This window comes from Kogia breviceps, chromosome 5 (assembly GCF_026419965.1).
Source record: "Kogia breviceps isolate mKogBre1 chromosome 5, mKogBre1 haplotype 1, whole genome shotgun sequence".
Classification (NCBI taxonomy): domain Eukaryota; kingdom Metazoa; phylum Chordata; class Mammalia; order Artiodactyla; family Physeteridae; genus Kogia; species Kogia breviceps.
The window spans coordinates 35,508,142-35,528,253 of record NC_081314.1 but is presented as its reverse complement, the minus strand read 5'-3'; the positions used below and the strand labels follow the sequence as shown (position 1 = coordinate 35,528,253).

The following is a 20,112-nucleotide window of genomic DNA, read 5'->3' as shown; positions in this document are numbered from 1 at the left end:
AGCTGCCTGCCTTTCCAGAAAACATGCTGAGGCTTAGATCTGGGCTCTTAGTGGAGCAGTGTAAGTGGGCTGGGAGCTGCACATTTGCACTGTAACGCTGCAACTTACTGATGGGGAGAAGGCAAAAAACCCTTCCCTAAATAGGAAGCCAAGGATTAGACGGAATATCCTTTCCTTCTCCCTGAAGTTATGCTTTCCTTCTGTAAGTTTCATCCCGCATCATCACCTAAGGGCATCTCTCTGATATTAAAAGGTTTGTGAGAGCAGCTGAAGAGGGGCGAGGGTTCCATGATGCAAATGTTCTGGGTGATTAGTTGACTTGCTTGGAAATATGTAAGCTAGAGTCGTTTTTCAATTAAAGAGTTGTTTCGAGAAACTTGTGTTGGGGCAGTATTAGTTTCTCGGTTGTTTATTGCTGTGCGTACTATTTGCTTTGTTTTGTTCGCTCGAGCCTTTGAAACATTTGCCAAAGTATGCAAAAGCTGAATGCTTTTTAGTTGTCTGGACAGCAGTTTTGATTTCCCTTTAATTTGTGTCATGTTAGGAAAGAAGTCTTAAAAATAACTAAAATCGATTTTAAAGAAAGGTTCCTCATTTGGTAGACAAATTGAAGCAGAATCCAGAGTTAACACTCTTTCCAGGGGGTAGTGATCGAGGTGGTAAGCGTGTTAATTGGCAATTAATAAAATAGCAAGTGTTTATTGTGAGTGTTTTTGACACATGCAAAAGCTTGTAAAGGTAATATGTCTTTTGGACAAAATAACATTTCAGCATCTGTAATGGTATGTGAGAGATGGAAAGGAAGATTTTAATTTTAGCTTAAGTTTTCAACCTCTTGCCACAATGCCTAAAGTGATGGTGGTGAGGATGTAGTGTTAACCAGAGCAAGGATGTAAAAGTACTGGTTCAGAGGCCATCCGTGCTGTACTGGATTTTCCTGTGTCTCTTGGAGAAATATTCACTGGCCTAGCTCGTATTATTAACGGCATGCTAGTCCAGCCGTCTTGTAAAGCAGGGTGATTCACAGGGCAATTAGTTGCACTGTGTAATGCAAGTTTTTAATAGTACACATTGAAATGTGATGTCCTACTTCAGATGAAACTATACTCTTTTAAAGGCAAGGCTAAAGTTGCCCTCTGTGTCATGAGCAAGGTTCGGTCTTATCATAATTCCGGCATGAGATATGGTTTTATATTCTCGGAGGAAATCGTGTGTATTTAGGAATGCTGTTTCTTTCAGGTTCTGTTATGCAGCCCCTCGCTCAAGCTCTTTGGCATCCAGAACTCTGGGAGCCCACCTGTCTCTCATAAAATGTGTGGTCCCTGATCTAGGGTCAGAATTGACGATACGACCCAGGCGTGTTAAGATTCAACAGCGTTTTAATTTTGCAAATCCTTAACAGTATGCATGTGTGTGTGTATGTACGTAGGCACATACGTGTATTTATGTGTGTGTAGCTATTTCAGGTAATTTTTCAAAACAGTGCTTTCACTTTGCAGTTTGGTCACCCGTGACTTTCTTCTCCATTTTTGAACTGCAGAGGGTTTATCGGGTCAGGGAGAACAGGGACAAAAGGAAAGCAGGGCTGAATTTCTTGGGCTTTTCTGGTGATTTGAGGGAATGGGGTAGAGGTGTCAGAAGTCTTTTATTTGTGTCCCCAGCAGGGAGTGATGAAGAGCATGGTGATATGCTCTAACACCCGGGGGAATTGATATGCAAGCAGGGTATTTACTTCCCTTGTAAATAATCTAATTTGTCAGTTTTGCTCGCCTGCTACACCTTGCAAGTTTAACTGAAGACTCATTGCCTGGACAGACTGGCCCAGCCTCTGCTTCTCTGTAGACCCCTTTCCCCTTAGGGGCTGGACACTGGGACCCTGTCCTTTCTCATTTGGAGTCAGCTGTGTGTGTGCGAGTTGGTGGAATAAGTAATATTTCCATTTCTCCAGAAAAGCTGGTGTTTTGAGTGTGCTGTCTGAGACTCACCAGGCTAATGGACCCTTTTAATGACCTAAGCCTCACTCTTATCTCCTACTGAAATTTTAGTGCAGTCTTTTCAATAATTGTTCATTTGCACTTACTGCGCAGTAATTTAAGAGTTTGCTGTTCAGTCACCGTGGATACGTTTGTTACTTATTCTGTCGATCTCACATTCATTACTTGGAGTTAAGAATCAGGTTCACAGGGGGAGAAAGAAGAGAGGAAAAATCCCAGCAAGCAACTTGACTGGGATCTACTGTAAAAGCATGGGAAAATCATAAAGACTTGTGAAGTTACCCTCTCCACCCCCAGGGATATTTGACAGACTTACAAATGGCATGTGCCGAGGATGAAGAGTCGTTAACAATTGATCCGGAAATAGGGAATTCCCTGGTGGTCCAGTGGTTAGGACTCTGCGCTTTCACTGCCGAGGGCCCAGGAGCAGTCCCTGGTCGGGGAACTAAGATCCCACATGTGGCAAAAAAAAAAAAAAAAGGTAGTATGATCCTCAGTTTGCAAATGAGACCTAGAGATAATAAATAAGAAAATATTTTTTTAAAAAACTGATCCGCAAATAACAACAAGCAGCTGGGAGACTTCTCACCGGATTAAGGCAGCGGTCCTGGGTGGCTGTCAGTACAGCAGACCTGCCCCATGCCACCTGGTTACAGTTGGGTCAGGGGACAGTGCTGGCATGAAGGGCAGGTGCATCCCAGCAGAAGGCTGTAAGCATGTACTGTCTCCAGTATGTCTGAATCATCTTCCCCTTCCATCTGGCTGCACACATTTCTCCACTGCTGGAGTGATGAATGGCTGCCTGTGGTCCTGCCAACCTCACAAATTGTCCACAGTTTGCTAGAGAGGTGCCAATGTCACAGCCCTTTGCCATCAGGAGAGAAAAATGGGAGCCTGATGGCACTGAGGAAATTCGATGTGCCCGAAAATCAACCAGATGGAGACTCTGGGGTACTTACAGCCAGGCAGGGGCGAGGGCTTGCTCCCTGAGAATCCTGCTGCAGAAAGAAAGGGTGCATCTTAAACAAATGAGCAGAACTTGAGACAAACATTAGAGCTCCCTCTCGATGCTACTATTCATGGCATATTCATTAAACCCGGAGAAAAGGGCGAGCAAAATTTAGAAAGTGCGAATGAGCCTTTCAAGTGCAGCATGGTGCTAATTGTGAATCAGCTGTCTTCCTTAAAATGCCTTAGAAAAACATGAAAAAGACTTAGCGCTGTGCCTATCATAACAAGAAATACTTGATGGAGGAAGCTTTTAATACAACAGCTAGAAAAAAAAATCTCGTAGGAAAATTCTAGACCAGCAGCCTATTCCCCTGCCTATAATAGACACGTTTGTACATTGTCATAGGAAGGACTTTGTTTTTCCGCTGGGATGTTTAGAACATTCTCCAGTCAGCTTTTACACTTTTGGTTGTGTTAGAAAAGCAGTTTCGCGGCAAGGCTACAAGGAAGGAAATGAGCAGAAAACATCAGGCAGCAGAGAAAAACATTCCTCTTTGTATGTGTGTTTTCAGTGGAAACATTTAACTTATACTAATTAGTTGGTACTAGGTGATCTGTTATGGGGAATTAGGTCTACTTGAGTCCCTCAGGCACTCTGGATGTGTTTCTATTCCCCCCCCTCCCCCCAGGTTGCCAGCGGGAAAGAATAATTCAGGAAGGAATTTGTTAGTCCAGGTTACCCTTTTTGAAGTTTGAAGTCATTACCATTGTGTGTTAATTTTACAAAGGAATCTAAATGACATGCAATCAATTACTACATAACAGGGATGGCGGATGTGACAGGTGAATATTGTCAGAAAGCATCAGGTGCAGGAAACTGAAATCTAAGAGAACCCTCTCAAGACATTTCTCTTTCAGATTCACATGAATTTCTTATTTTCGGGAACCAAAATCCAAGGATGATCAAGATGTCAGTAACATGGATTCTTTATTAGGACCCTTAAATTTTGAGCTAAGTTTTTTTTTTTTTTTTTTTTTTAAGGGACCTTCTTAGTTGCTGTAATTACATGGAAATGAGATGAGTTTATTTAAGGGACAAGTTCCAAAATTCATGAGATAATGACGACTTGCAAAGTTACCCTTTTGTGGGTGGCATAATTGTTCCAAAAAACAAGTGAAAAATTTAAATTAGTGTTTTCTGACTTCCACCGCAGAATATTTGGTCACAGCTGCTTTTGACTGAAATCTCCCTTGATAAGACCAGGTGTGTTGGCTAGCATGTGTGTGTGTGTGTGTGTGTGTGTGTGTGTGTGTGTGTGTGTGTGTGTGTGTGTAACTGTAACACTGGATCCTTAAATAGTGCCCTGTTATATAAATACCCAAATTTTATTTCTCATTCACATCCTTTGTATATTCGTAAATCTTTTCACATCATTTGAAAGGTAAAACTTTAAGTATTGATTTAATAAGATGGATATGAAACTGTATTTTGAGCACAGCTGGTTTTCAAGTTTATCAACCATTCTATACCTTAGAGGTTTTTAAAGTCAAGTCATGAGAATAATTTTCAAGGCTTTTCCTGCTTAAGAAAGACTGATGCTTGTATAAGCAGAAAACTATTTCGACTTTGACCTTGAGAAAGAGCTGTTTCCATCTGTATTACACTATGAAAAACATGTCAAAGAACAACAAAGGTCAGTCACTGCCCTCTCTCTCTCTGTCTCTCTTTAAAGAAGTCATTATATATCATTTCCCACAAAGATTAGTTTTGCAACAGAATTTCACACGATTGGTGGCATTAAGAGAAAATACAGCATAAGAGGCGGCTAGAAATATCAAAGCTTAAAGTGGTTGAGATCACGCTTGAACCAAATTGCTAGGGTTGAAAATAGGAAGACGCTTTGCTCTGTTGTCCCGTTAAAATCGTTATAAAGCAGCTGGAAGTCAGCCTTCTTTGAATGTGAGCTCCAGGTTTGCACAGCCTTTAAAATTGAAGTCATTTCCGTGAATCCCTCTGGATTCTGACAACTGAAATGCATATGAACTTGTATCATAGCACTGGATGGGATGAACTGAACCCCTTCTTCTTTATGTTTTTTTTTTTTTTTTTCTGCCCACTTGCAGTAATCACTTTTCTGTAAGTAGGGAGGAAAGAGAAAAGTTACCTGGGCCAAGGTCAGAGGGGAAATGGGCAGCGGCATCAGTTGGTGCTCTGAGCAATGCTGTTTGCCCCAAAGTACAGCGGTACCTGGTGGGAGCTGGGGACTGGGGGACAGGGATGGGGCTGGGGGCTGAGAGTTCTTTCAATGCATGAGTGTTGTTTAATCTCAGGTGTCCTCAGCACCCTGTTCAGCCCAGTGCTGGGCACATAGGCGCTTACAAATAGGTGTTGAAACTGCAAGATGAAGTGGGTGTTGGAGATCAGAGAGGAAGGGAATCCATTTCCTCAGCGGATCCAGAAGGCTGATGTTCCCTAGCAAAACTGGTGAATGTGAGTTGACAAGAGAAACACACCTCTTCTCTCCTGAAACAGTAGCTGCTTCATTTTGTTTGTTTTCAAAATGTCGAAGTCAGGACACTCCCTTAGATATTTAAATAAATGTAAGAAATTCCACAACCTTTTTTTGTTTCACTTTACTTCTTTCTTCATAGGACTCTGCAGTGTAAAAGGAGAGGGACAAAGCTATAGAATATTAAAACTAATGTTCGAAAATGTGGGAAGAACATGTAAAATCAGTGTCGGAAGAACACGTAAAATCATCAGATAAGATGGTAGAATTGCACTTTGTTTCAATCCACCTGGTCACCATGTCAGTTCTCAGCTGCACTTGGCTTCTGTGTCTTTACTCCAGATGTTGGCATTCTCTGGCCATGAGGCTGGGATAGGCAGGAACCACCTTATGTGCAAGTAGCCGGAAATGCTCAGCAAGGCCACCAGTTTCAAAAATTGCCATTTGTTAAGGGTGAGCAAAACTGCTGTTTGCAAGGCTTTTGTAAAGTTGTTCTTCACACTTACCTTTTTCATATTAATGCATGTTGCTGATGAAGGAAAGCACTTGGGGCAGATTTCTCCGAGGATACAAATGCAATAATGAATGTAAACGTACTTTAATAAACATGATCCTTGTAGAGCAATTTGTATTTTTAAAAATGCATCTACATTATTTTTTGTATCCTCAAAATGACCCATTGTAGGAGATAGACAAAATATAATTATTCCTATTTTTACATGAAGAATCTGAGTCTCCGATGGCTGAAACAACTTTCTCAAGGTCACGCATCTAGTAAAAGTCAAGGCCAAGACTCCAATTCAGTGCTTTGAGGCTTATTTCAGTGCCCTTTACTCTTTATAGCAGAGCGTAGGGAGATATTTTTTATGAAAGGCAGATTCTTTGTAATAATAATGCTAGAAAGAATATTCTAGCTGATAGCTAAAGAAATAAATAAAAATGGTTGAGGTCTAAAATGTATGTGTGTTTTGACTTTGTGGAATCACAATAACAGAAGTCTGAATCTAATCCATACTTTTATTATTCGGCCTTATTTTTTCACATCAAATAATAATCAGAAAAAATCTAATTAAAAAGCATGAATTGTCCTCGGCAGGATCCTGGCTTTTTCTACTGCCTCAGTTTTTTCCAAAGCATCATTAGGTATTAAGGCTTGTATTAATTATGTGTTACATATACCTGCTGTTTCACGATTTAACTCAATGCTTGTAAAAATAATGCATGTCATTTGTACTACAGACTTTGATATTTACAACATTATCTCTAGTAATTGTTCAAGAAGGGAGTCCCAGCCTGGTCTTTATTCCATGACTGATAAAGAAGTAAAAACAACCTAGTTAGAATCTCAGCCGTTCCACTTATTGGCTCTGTATTCTTGGGCAAGTCACCTCATATTTTGATATCCAGGTTTTTCTGTGAAAGGAGAATAATGATAAATGTGTTTCCCACAGTTCTCTTTTGAGGACTAAACTATACAAGGCATATAAAACTGCCCAGCCCCAGGAAGTCCATGGTGAGCCATCAGTAAAATTTGATTCTTTCTTGATTTTTTCCCTCTATATCCAACCCAGTACACAAATGTGTAAAAATTTTTTAAAGTGATGGTATCTTTTGGGGTCAAACCAGAAAACTGGAACCGTGTCAGCTAATTCACAAAGAAGGACTTTAATGCAGGTCATTAGTTATGTGGGTGATGGAGGAGCCTGAGATGCCCCATGAGGAGTGCAGAGGCAACCCAGAGATTAGCAATAGCAAGAAATTGGTAGTGTAAGATGGAGAGAGACGAGACGTGGTCCTGGAGGCTAGGACCCAGGGCCTCCTGGTAGGAGCTGGTATGGCGGCAGGCCTAAGGCACTGAGGATGGAAGGATTCAGCCTCAGGCACAGAGGGAGATGGAGAAATACCCTGACTTCTCCCTTGTGCCCACCCTCCAGTGCATAGCCTCTGCCTCTCATTGGTGGAATCCAGCCAGAGGGCAAGCAACAAGGCAGCCTGGGCAGTGCATCCTGCACATGTCAGCACCTGGGCAGTCCAAAGTTTGAGAGACAGATCTCAGGGCAAACTGGCCACAGACAGGGAGGGAGATCTTACAACTGATATAAGTAGCACTTTAAATATCTCAGTTATCAGTGAGAGGTTTGCTTGGGGGAGATGCAGGTAGGAGGGAAAGAAATATAGGTGAAGACCTTTCAGCAACTCCTCACCAATCCTCCCCCATTAAGTTCCTACTTTGTCACTTTCTGGTAGTGTGACATTGGACACCTTAGTGAATCTGTGTCAATTTTTCCCTTTATAAGATGGGTTAAAGGGTCTGTGTGACAGAGAGATTCAGTCAGAGGTTGAAACAAACTTCATAATCTGCAAAGCACCATAGGAATTGCAACCAGGTGCATTAGAAAGAAATGAGAGGATTTTGAAAACATGACAATTTGGAAATATACGTCCAGTGATGCAGCTTAGCATCCCCGTGGAGGTATCTGAGTGCACGGAGAAAGGGAGCATTTGGTTACGTCCTCAAATAGCCCCTGGTACTTTGGGGTTAGATGTCCTACCTAGGCCACTTCTAATCTTTTCTTTGTCATTATTCTATAATGAAGGGAAATGGCAGAAGCAGAGGCAGAGTAGAGAAATGAGCAGGGCAAGAAACCTCCATAAAGACTCCATGCCCCATATTCCTTCCTGCCCAAGACTCTAATGGGGACAGACACATTGAAAGCTGAGGGAGTTTATTAATAGTTGCTTGGGAAAGAAAGAGGGATTTGGTATCGATTTTTATCAATCCTTCTGTGTGTTGCTCGACTTTTAAACACTGATTTCTTTGACTGGCCGTGCTATTAAAAAAAAAAAAAAAAAATGAAGACAAAACTTTCTGCCCTTCCTGTATGGAATTATTAGAATCTCTCTCAAAGGCTGCTTCTAAAGCTCTGCGACAGTTTACAACTTACATTGCCCTTGTTGTGAGGCAACGCGGAGGTTACTGACAGGGAGTGATACCCTTGCGATGCTCAATCCGGAAGTCGCGTGATCACTGCCATGTGTCTCCATTACCTGCCCCAGGAATGGCGGGCTGTAAGTTACAGTTTTATGGGGATACTCAGGAGCCATGTCCTAAGGAAGCTCTATAGTTAAATGGTGCACTAGAAGTAGATTGCTCAGAATTTTTCTTTTTCCTTAAAAAAAACCAGAGTTGTGTAAGATCCTGAATACTAACCTTCTGGTAGATTAGTTCGTTTGGGGAACTTTTTTAAAAAAAATATCTTTATTGGAGTATAATTACTTTACAATGGTGTGTTAGTTTCGGCTTTATAACAAAGTGAATCAGCTATACATATACATATATCCCCATATACCCTCCCTCTTGTGTCTCCCTCCCATCTTCCCTATCCCACCCCTCTAGGTGGTCACAAGCACCCAGCTGATCTCCCTGTGATATGCGGCTGCTTCCCACTAGCTATCTGTTTTACATTTGGTAGTGTATATATGTCCATGCCACTCTCTCACTATGTCCTAGCTTGTTACCCTTCCCCTCCCACTGTCCTCAAGTCCATTCTCTACATCTGCGTCTTTATTCCTGTACTGCCCCTAGGTTCTTCGTAACCATTTTTTCCCCTTATTTTTAGATTCCATATATATGTGTTAGCATGTGGTATTTGTTTTTCTCTTTCTGACTTACTTCACTCTATATGGCAGACTCTAGGTCCATCCACCTCACTACAAATAACTCAATTTCGTTTCATTTTATGGCTGAGTAATATTCTATTGTATATATGTGCCACATCTTCTTTATCCATTCATCTGTCGATGGACACTTAGGTTGCTTCCATGTCCTGGCTATTGTAAATAGAGCTGCAATGAACATTGTGGTACATGACTCTTTTTGAATTATGGTTTTCTCAGGGTATATGCCCAGTAGTGGCATTGCTGGGTCGTATGGTAGTACTATTTTTAGTTTTTTTAAGAAAACTCCATACTGTTCTCCATAGTGGCTGTATCAATTTACATTCCCACCAACAGTGTAAGAGGGTTCCCTTTTCTCCACACCCTCTCCAGCATTTATTGTTTGTAGACTTTTTGATGATGGCCATTCTGACTGGTGTGAGGTGATACCTCATTGTAGTTTTGATTTGCATTTCTCTAATGATTAGTGATGTTGAGCATCCTTTCATGTGTTTGTTGGCAATCTGTATATCTTCTTTGGAGAAATATCTATTTAGGTCTTCTGACCATTTTTGGATTGGACTGTTTGTTTTTTTGATATTGAGCTGCTTGTAAATTTTGTAGATTGATCCTTTGGCAGTTGCTTCATTGGCAAATATTTTCTCCCATTCTGAGGGTTGTCTTTTCATCTTGTTTATGGTTTCCTTTCCTGTGCAAAAACTTTTAAGTTTCATTAGGTCCCATTTGTTTATTTGGGTTTTTATTTCCATTTCTCTAGGAATTGGGTCAAAAAGGATCTTTCTGTGATTTATGTCATAGAGTGTTCTGCCTGTGTTTTCCTCTAAGAGCTTTATAGTGTCTGGCCTTACATTTAGGTCTTTAATCCATTTTGAGTTTATTTTTGTGTATGGTGTTAGGGAGTGTTCAAATTTCATTCTTTTACATGTAGCTGTCCAGTTTTCCCAGCACTACTTATTGAAGAGGATGTCTTTTCTCCATTGTATATTCTTGCCTCCTTTATCAAAAATAAGGTGACCATATGTGCTTGGGTTTATCTCTGGGCTTTCTATCCTGTTCCAAAGGTCTATATTTCTGTTTTTGTGCCAGTACTAAATTGTCTTGATTACTGTAGTTTTGTAGTATAGTTTGAAGTCAGGGAGCCTGATTCCTCCAGCTCCGTTTTTCTTTCTCAAGATTGCTCTGGCTATTCGGGGTCTTTTGTGTTTCCATACAAATTGTAATATTTTTTGTTCTAGTTCTGTGATAAATGCCATTGGTAGTTTGATAGGGATTGCATTGAATCTGTAGATTGTTTTGGGTAGTATAGTCATTTTCACAATATTGATCCTTCCAATCCAAGAACATGGTATATCTCTCCATCTATTTGTATCATGTTTAATTTCTTTCATCAGTGTCTTATAGTTTTCTGCATACAGGTCTTTTGTCTCCTTGGGTAGGTTTATTCCTAGGTATTTTATTCTTTATGTTGCAGTGGTAAATGGGAGAGTTTTCTTAATTTCTCTTTCAGATTTTTCATCATTAGTGTATAGGAATGCAAGAGATTTCTGTGCATTAATTTTTTATCCTGCTACTTTACGAAATTCATTTATTAGCTCTAGTAGTTGGCACTGTTGCCTGCTTTTTCCTAACTTTAGAAGGCTTAATAAGGGAGTTCCCTGGTGATCCAGTGGTTAGCATCCAAGCTTTCACTGTCAAGGACTGGGTTCAATCCCTGGGCAGAGAACTGAGATCCTGCAAGCTGTGTGGCATGGCCAAAATAAGTAAAATAAAATAAGATGATAAAATGCTTAATAAGTAAGAACATCACTGTGAGAAGCCCAAGCCATGGACTTTACGGACCTCTTAGTTTCCTTAGAGAATTTGTTAGCTCCCGTTTGTGGAGAGCAGTGCTGGTGTTGACAGGTGATGTGGTGCCACTGACTGAAGAGCAGAATTTAGCAGAGCCGGGATGCCTGTTTTTGTCCCATATGCTGGCGTGAGTAACTTCATCAGCACCTCACCATCATCCTTAAGAGGAAGGCCAGTGGGTCTAAATCCTGGCTGCACAAAGGAATTCCCTGGAGAACTCTGAAATTATGCTACCATCAAGGACCAGGGCACTCTGATTAAATCCACTTCTCTGAGCTGGGGCCGAGGCATCTGCATTTCTTTTAAAACGCCTCAGTTGATTCTGAAGGACAGCCAGCTTGAGAACCACCAAGACGGGTGACTTTAACCACTTTACGGAGTGCACCCTGTGACTCAGGAGTCCCCACTTACTGGGTCACTCAGGCAGTGGGTCAGGACTCCAACCCAGGTCAGTCTGAGCCCAAAGCTTATGTTCTTTCATCTCAACACACTGCTTACATTGAGGGAAATCAGTTCATGGCATGAAGTCTGGAGTTGATTGCAAACTGCTTTGTGCTGACCCGCCCACTCCCTGCCTCAGTTTATAGACTGGAAGTCTCTGGGGATGAGCCCTCCTCCCCTGTCCTTGGGACCCTTTATAGAGCTGGCACCCAAAGGAGATTCATGCTGTGCAAGCTGATTTAGGGTCACAGTGGGATGGTTCTGGAAAGGATTTTAGAACTGTGCTTCTCAAAATGTAATGTTCATACAAATCCCCAGAGGATCGTATTAGAACACAGATCTTGGTTCAGTAGGTCTGGGGTGTGGCCTGGGATTCTGCCTTTCAATGAGCTCCTGGGAGATGTCTGTGCTGCTGGTCCACTACTTTAAGTAGTGAATCTTTAGCGATCATTTAGCTGACCTGTGGCTCTCTGCTGACATGGAAAATCTGGTCTAAGTCTCCAACCTATGTTCCTCTGTTTCTATTGTATAAGATACTGAATGGTCCACAGTTAGAGTTCCACTTAGGGTCACCAACCATCTCACTTCTGCCTGAGACTGAGGGGTTCCCCAGGACGTGGGACTTTGGGTGCTGAAATGAAGTCTCATGCGGACTGGGACAAATTGTTCACCCTAGTTCCGGTAGCTCAAGTTTGAATCCTAGCTTCAGTGCTCAACACCCAGCTCCCCACAGAGAACTCAGGCAAGTGACTTGCTTTCTTTGAGCCTCCATTTCCCTATCTGTGAAATAAGAATAATAAATGAAACTTCCCAGAATACTTATAAGGATTGAATTAGATGGTGTACGCAGAGCACTGGGCCTGCTGTCACTATATTCATTCTGACTAAATATTGACCTGACTCAGCACTCCCCTCCATCACTGAAAAGAAGAAACACCCCAAAGATCAAGTGTAAGTGGTCATGGATCATCTGTATTGCACCATCTCTGTACAGAGAGGGCAGCTTGTAAATTACCTCCTGCCCACAGATATGATGGGCAAGCCGGGGTGAAGTCATCCGTCATTCAGTGTGCAGTTTGCCTACCCCGAATGTCAATACTAATGATTTTTGCTTGTTGTTTAGGGGAAGAGAGGCCTGGCTAAGGCTTGGCCACCTTGGGACATTGTCAGCTGGCCCCTTGTGTTCTGTTGACCTTGTTTATCCATTAGCGTTTTTCTGAGTGTTGTAACAGCTTGTGAGGGCGGCTGCAGCTAATGATTGTTTTTGCATCTCCTGACCCGTCCTTGTCTTAACAATAGATAGCCTTAAAACAACAGGCACACAAACAGACAAGGCAGCTTCCACTGAAATGCCCATGCTCAGTTGGCCTCATCTTGGGTGAAAGTGGCTGGCTTTGCCCGTCCTTACCTGGGAAAACCTATTCACTCACCTGTCAAATGCCAACCGTTTGTCAGAGCACTTAGTCTGCCAAATATGTGATGTTTATGTGAGAAACAAAGTGCACTTTTGTTTTTCTATGAGGACTAGTTAGTACGGCTGCTCCAAGCAGCAAATTATTCCACAATAGCGGTTACCTGGCCTGAACTGCTGCCTACTAGCATTTTAGACAAGAAAACAAAAGAACAACAAAGCAGAGGCTACTCTTGCTTTCCTCGAGCATAAAATGTGCCTGCAGGAAGGTTCCAACACAGTTGCACTTTCACTTATGAGCATCTTAAAGGCAAAATTGGGAGATTTTTGTCTCTGGCCCCATCTCTGCTTGCCGTAGTCAGAGCTGCTGCCGTTCTAACATATGCTCTTTGACGTATGGAGTCAAAGTCTCCATTTCACAGACAGGAAAATAGAGGCCAAGTGCTTGGTGAATGCACGTATCTGGCGCTAGTGACAAGGCTCCGACCACAACTTACAAGCCAAGCCTCGATTTAGTGGCGTGAATTTGCAAAAATGGCCCCGAGCCTCAGCTTCCAAATCAGTACATTGAGACAGTGGTAACTCATCAGGCAACCCTCTAACTACTAGAAATAGCTGAGGTTTATTAAGTGCTTGGTCCCTGCCAGCCACTGTCCTCAGGGTATGGGCTCCACCGCTCCTCCTAATGGCCTTGTTGGAAGAATGATCAGTGTGCCACTTTGCAGATGAGGAAACACGAGTGCAGAGAGTGCAAGCAAAGAGGCAGCAGTAAGTGGTCGGGCTGGGTCAGCCCCTGGCCACACTGTTTGGTGTGACCTTGAGTAAAACTCAGCCTCTGAAAGCCAGAGCCTGGGAGCACATCCTCAATATGCAGATAGATCATGGGTTTTTGAAGCAGGCAGCAAACTAACACGTGAACCAACACACAAGCAGAGAGCATCTCAGCTTGCCCACCAAGCAGCCACCTGCTGGTGGGGCCTGAGACTGAGAGCAGGGAAAGATTCCAGCTCCCTTCCAGAAAGGGTAGGAGATAGGAAGTCTTGTTCATGGAACATGCAATGCTCCAAAGTCAAGGCTTACACAGACTGCAAATGGCATTGATAGTTGGCCTCTCTGTGCAGGAGCCGTATCAGGGGGCCTGGCCTCTGTGTGTATGTGTTCCTGACACAGCGGCGACTCTCTTCCAAATGAAACAGCGATTTCTTTCTCACTGGCTTCTTCCTGGGTACATACAATGTGTCAGGTGTGCAGTGATCTTTTCTTATCAGATAATAGTCCGAACTTTTGGGGGGTTCCCTAGAACACCAGGAACTGAGGGAGGCCAAGACATCTTTCTATACCTTCAATAGAATATTTTCTATTTTTTGAAAAGGTAATAATACATGTACAGTTTTTGAAAGAGAATATCGTAGAAGGGCAAATAGTGAAAACGAAATATTCTATCCTCACCCTAGTGCACTCTGTTTTATTCAAGAGACTGCATTCTACAGAAGGGGAAAGGGGCAGATGGAGGTCGTCCAGCTATAAGATCAACGCATCCCAGGGGTGTCATGTGCAGTGTGGTGACTATAGCTAACAATACTGTATAATATATTTGAGAATTCTAGGAAAGTACATCTTAAAAGTTCTCATCACAAGAAAAGAATTACAACTGTGTGAGGTGATGGATTTGAATTACAGTTATTGTAGTATTATTCTCAATATATATACACATCATTATGTTGTACATCTTCGACTTATACCATGTTATATGTCAATTATATCTGAATAAAGTTGGAAAAATAAACTCTATGGAAGGGTATATGTATACACCCCCTCTTGTTTTTACATGGAATGGAAACATACCATGTCCCCTGTTTTCATATTGCTTTTTTCAACATATATTGATGTTTATATTTTTTTTAAATTTTATGGCTACACCATTTTCTAATTCAAGAACATACTGTGATTTATTTATTTATTTTTAACATCTTTATTTGAGTATAACTGTTTTACAATAGTGTGTTAGTTTCTCCTTTACAACAAAGTGAATCAGTTATACATATACATATGTTCCCATAACTCTTCCCTCTTTTGTCAACCTCCCTCCCACCCTCCCTATCCCACCCCTCTTGGTGGTCACAAAGCACAGAGGTGAACTCCCTCTGTTATGCGGCAGCTTCCCACTAGCTATCTAATTTACATTTGGTAGTGTGTATATGTCCCTGCCACTCTCTCACATCGTCACAGCTTACCCTTCCCCCTCCCCATATCCTCAAGTCCATGCTCTAGTAGGTCTGAGTTTTATTCCCATCCTACCACTAATCTCTTCATGACATTTTTTTTTAGATTCCATATATATGTATTAGCATACAGTATTTGTTTTTATCCTTCTGACTTACTTCACTCTGTATGACAGACTCCAGGTCTATCCACCTCATTACAAATAACTCAGTTTCATTTCTTTTTATGGCTGAGTAATATTCCATTGTATATATGTGCCACATCTTCCTTATCCATTCATCTGTTGATGGACACTTAGGTTGCTTCCATGTCCTGGCTATCGTAAATAGAGCTGCAATAAACATTTTGGTACATGACTCTTTTTGAATTATGGTTTTCTCAGGGTATATGCCCAGTAGTGGGATTGCTGGGTCATATGGTAGTTCTATTTGTAGTTTTTTAAGGAACCTCCATACTGTCCTCCATAGTGGCTGTATCATTTTACATTCCCACCAACAGTGCAAGAGTGTTCCCTTTTCTCCACACCCTCTCCAGCATTTATTGTTTCTAGAGTATTGGATGATGGCCAATCTGACCGGTGTGAGATGATATCTCATTGTAGTTTTGATTTGCATTTCTCTAATGATTAATGATGTTGAGCATTCTTTCATGTGTTTGTTGGCGATCTGTATATCTTCTTTGGAGAAATGTCTATTTAGTTCTTCTGCCCATTTTTGGATTGGGTTGTTTGTTTTTTTGTTATTGAGCTGCCTGAGTTGCTTATAAATTTTGGATATTAATCCTTTGTCCGTTGCTTCATTTGCAAATATTTTCTCCCATTCTGAGGGTTGTCTTTTGGTCTTGTTTATGGTATCCTTTGCTGTGCAAAAGCTTTTAAGTTTCATTAGATCCCACTTGTTTATTTTTGTTTTTATTTCCATTTCTCTAGGAGATGGGTCAAAAAGGATCTTGCTGTGATTGATGTCATAGAGTGTTCTGCCTATGTTTTCCTCTAAGAGTTTGATAGTGTCTGGCCTTACATTTAGGTCTTTAACCCATTTTGAGTTTATTTTTGTGTATGGTGTTAGGGAGTGTTCTAATTTCATACTTCTACAGGTAGCTGTCCAGTTTTCCCAGCACCACTTATTGAAGAGGCTGTCTTTTCTCCACTGAGTTTCCTTCCCTCCTTTATCAAAGATAAGGTGACCATATGTGTGTGGGTTTATCTCTGGGCTTTCTATCCTGTTCCATTGATCTATATTTCTGTTTTTGTGCCAGTACCATACTGTCTTGATTACTGTGGCCTTGTAGTATAGTCTGAAGTCAGGGAGCCTGATTCCTCCAGCTCCATTTTTTGTTCTCAAGATTGCTTTGGCTATTCGGGGTCTTTTGTGTTTCCATACAAATTGTGAAATTCTTTGTTCTAGTTCTGTAAAAAATGCCAGTGGTAATTTGATAGGGATTGCATTGAATCTGTAGATTGCTTTGGGTAATAGAGTCATTTTCACTATGTTGATTCTTCCAATCCAAGAACATGGTATATTTCTCCACCTATTTGTATCATCTTTAATTTCTTTCATCAGTGTCTTATAGTTTTCTGCATACAAGTCTTTTGTCTCCTTAGGTAGGTTTATTCCTAGATATTTTATTCTTTTTGTTGCAATGGTAAATGGGAGTGTTTTCTTAATTTCACTCTCAGCTTTTTCATCATTAGTGTATAAGAATGCCAGAGATTACTGTGCATTAATTTTGTATCCTGCTACTTTACCAAATTCATTGATTAGTTCTAGTAGTTTTCTAGTAGCATCATCAGGATTCTCTATGTATAGTATCATGTCATCTGCAAACAGTGACAGCTTTACTTCTTCTTTTCCTATTTGGATTCCTTTTATTTCTTTATTTTCTCTGATTGCTGTGGCTAGAACTTCCAAAAGTATGTTGAATAAGAGTGGTGAGAGTGGGCAACCTTGTCTTGTGCCTGATCTTAGTGGAAATGGTTTCAGTTTTTCACCATTGAGAACAATGCTGGCTGTGGGTTTGTCATATATGGCCTTTATTATATTGAGGAAAGTTCCCTCTATGCCTACTTTCTGCAGGGTTTTTATCATAAATGGGTGTTGAATTTTGTCAAAAGCTTTCTCTGCATCTATTGAGATGATCATATGGATTTTCTCCTTCAGTTTGTTGATATGGTGTATCACGTTGATTGATTTGCGTATATTGAAGAATCCTTGCATTCCTGGAATAAACCCCACTTGATCATGGTGTATGACCCTTTTAATGTGCTGTTGGATTCTGTTTGCTAGTATTTTGTTGAGGATTTTTGCATCTATGTTCATCAGTGATATTGGCCTATAGTTTTCTTTCTTTGTGACGTCTTTGTGTGGTTTTGGTATCAGGGTGATGGTGGCCTCATAGAATGAGTTTGGGAGTGTTCCTCCCTCTGCTATCTTTTGGAAGAGTTTGAGAAGGATAGGTGTTAGCTCTTCTCTAAATGTTTGATAGAATTTGCCTGTGAAGCCATCTGGTCCTGGGCTTTTGTTTGTTGGAAGATTTTGAATCACAGTTTCAATTTCAGTGCTTGTGATTGGTCTGTTCATATTTTCTATTTCTTCCTGGTTCAGTCTTGGCAGGTTGTGCATTTCTAAGAATTTGTCCATTTCTTCCAGGTTGTCCATTTTATTGGCATAGAGTTGCTTATAGTAATCTCTAATAATCTTTTGTATTTCTGCAGAGTCAGTTGTTACATCTCCTTTTTCATTTCTAATTCTGTTGATTTGAGTCTTCTCCCTTTTTTTCTTGATGAGTCTGGCTAATGGTTTATCAATTTTATTTATCTTCTCAAAGAACCAGCTTTTACTTTTATTGATCTTTGCTATTGTTTCCTTCATTTCTTTTTCATTTATTTCTGATCTGATCTTTATGATTTCTTTCCTTCTGCTAAATTTGGGTTTTTTTTGTTCTTCCTTCTCTAATTGCTTTAGGTGCAAAGTTAGGTTGTTTATTCGAGATGCTTCCTGTTTGTTAAGGTATGATTGTATTGCTATAAACTTCCCTCTTAGAACTGCTTTTGCTGTATCCCATAGGTTTTGGGTCGTCGTTTCTCCATTGTCATTTGTTTCTAAGTTCTTTTTGATTTCCTCTTTGATTTCTTCAGTGATCACTTCGTTATTAAGTAGTGTATTGTTCAGCCTCCATGTGTTTGTATTTTTTACAGATCTCTTCCTATAATTGATATCTAGTCTCATAGCATTGTGGTCAGAAAAGATACTTGATACGATTTCAATTTTCTTAAATTTGCCAAGGCTAGATTTGTGACCCAAGATATGATCTATCCTGGAGAATGTTCCATGGGCACATGAGAAAAATGTGTATTCTGTTGTTTTTGGATGGAATGTCCTATAAATATCAAGTAAATCCATCTTGTATAATGTATCATTTAAAGCTTGTGTTTCCTTATTTATTTTCATTTTGGATGATCTGTCCATTGGTGACAGTGGGGTGTTAAAGTCCCCTACTATGATTGTGTTACTGTCAATTTCCCCTTTTATGGCTGTTAGTATTTGCCTTATGTATTGAGGTGCGCCTATGTTGGGTGCATAAATATTTACAATTGTTATATCTTCTTCATGGATGGATCCCTTGATCATTATGTAGTGTCCTTCTTTGTCTCTTGTAATAGTTTTTATTTTAAAGTCTATTTTGTCTGATATGAGAATTGCTACTCCAGCTTTCTTCTGATTTCCATTTGCACGGAATATCTTTTTCCATCCCCTCACTTTCAGCCTGTAAGTGTCCCTAGGTCTGAAGTGGGTCTCTTGTAGACAGCATATATATGGGTCCTGTTTTTGTATCCATTCAGCCAGTCTGTGTCTTTTGGTGGGAGCATTTAATCCATTTACATTTAAGGTAATTATTGATATGTGCATTCCTATTACCATTTACTTAATTGTTTCGGGTTGTTCTTGTAGGTCTTTTCCTTCTCTTATGTTTCTTGCTTAGAGAAGTTCCTTTAGCATTTGTTGTAAAGCTGGTTTGGTGGTGCTGAACTCTCTCAGCTTTTGCTTGTCTGTAAAGGTTTTAATTTCTCCATCAAATCTGAATGAGATCCTTGATGGGTAAAATAATCTTGGTTGTAGGTTTTTTTCCTTCATCACTTTAAATATGTCCTGCCACTCCCTTCTGGCTTGTAGAGTTTCTGCTGAAAGATCAGGTGTTAGCCTTATGGGGATTCCCTTGTGTGTTATTTGTTGTTTTCCCCTTGCTGCTTTTAATATGTTTTCTTTGTATTTAATTTTTGACAGTTTGATTATTATGTGTCTCGGCGTGTTAATCCTTGGGTTTATCCTGTATGGGACTCTCTGTGCTTCTTGGACTTGGTTGACTATTTCCTTTCCTATATTAGGGAAGTTTTCAACTATAATCTCTTCAAATATTTTCTCAGTCCCTTTCTTTTTCTCTTCTTCTTCTGGGACCCCTATGATTTGAATGTTGGTGTGTTTAATGTTGTCCCAGAGATCTCTGAGACTGTCCTCAGTTCTTTTCATTCTTTTTTCTTTCTTCTGCTCTGCAGTAGTTATTTCCACTATTTTATCTTCCAGGTCACTTATCCGTCCTTCTGCCTCAGTTATTGTGCTACTGATCCCGTCTAGAGTATTTTTCATTTCATTTATTGTGTTGCTCATCGTTACTTCCTTCCTCTTTATTTCTTCTAGGTCCTTGTTAACTGTTTCTTGCAATTTGTCTATTTCCAAGATTTTGAATTATCTTCACCATCATTATTCTGAATTCTCTTTCAGGTAGACTGGCTATTACCTCTTCATTTTTTAGGTCTGGTGTGTTTTTATCTTGCTCCTTCATCTGCTGTGTGTTTTTCTGTCTTCTCATTTTGCTTATCTTACTGTGTTTGGGGTCTCCCTTTTGCAGGCTGCAGGTTCGTAGTTCTATCTATTTTTGGTGGCTGTCCCCAGTGGCTGAGGTTGGTTCAGTGGGTTGAGCAGGTTTCCTGGTTGGGGGCCCAGTGCCCCTGTTCTGGTGGATGAGGCTGGATCCCGTCTCCCTGGTGGGCAGGTCCACG

The 20,112-nt window shown here is 40.7% G+C and overlaps 1 protein-coding gene across 2 annotated transcripts in view; it reads left to right on the top strand.

Annotated features, from left to right (window-relative positions):
• The window catches only part of ZNF385D (zinc finger protein 385D), a 942,431-nt gene that overhangs the window by 607,874 nt on the left and 314,445 nt on the right, over positions 1–20,112 (top strand). The gene's annotated exons all lie outside the window — the stretch shown is intronic.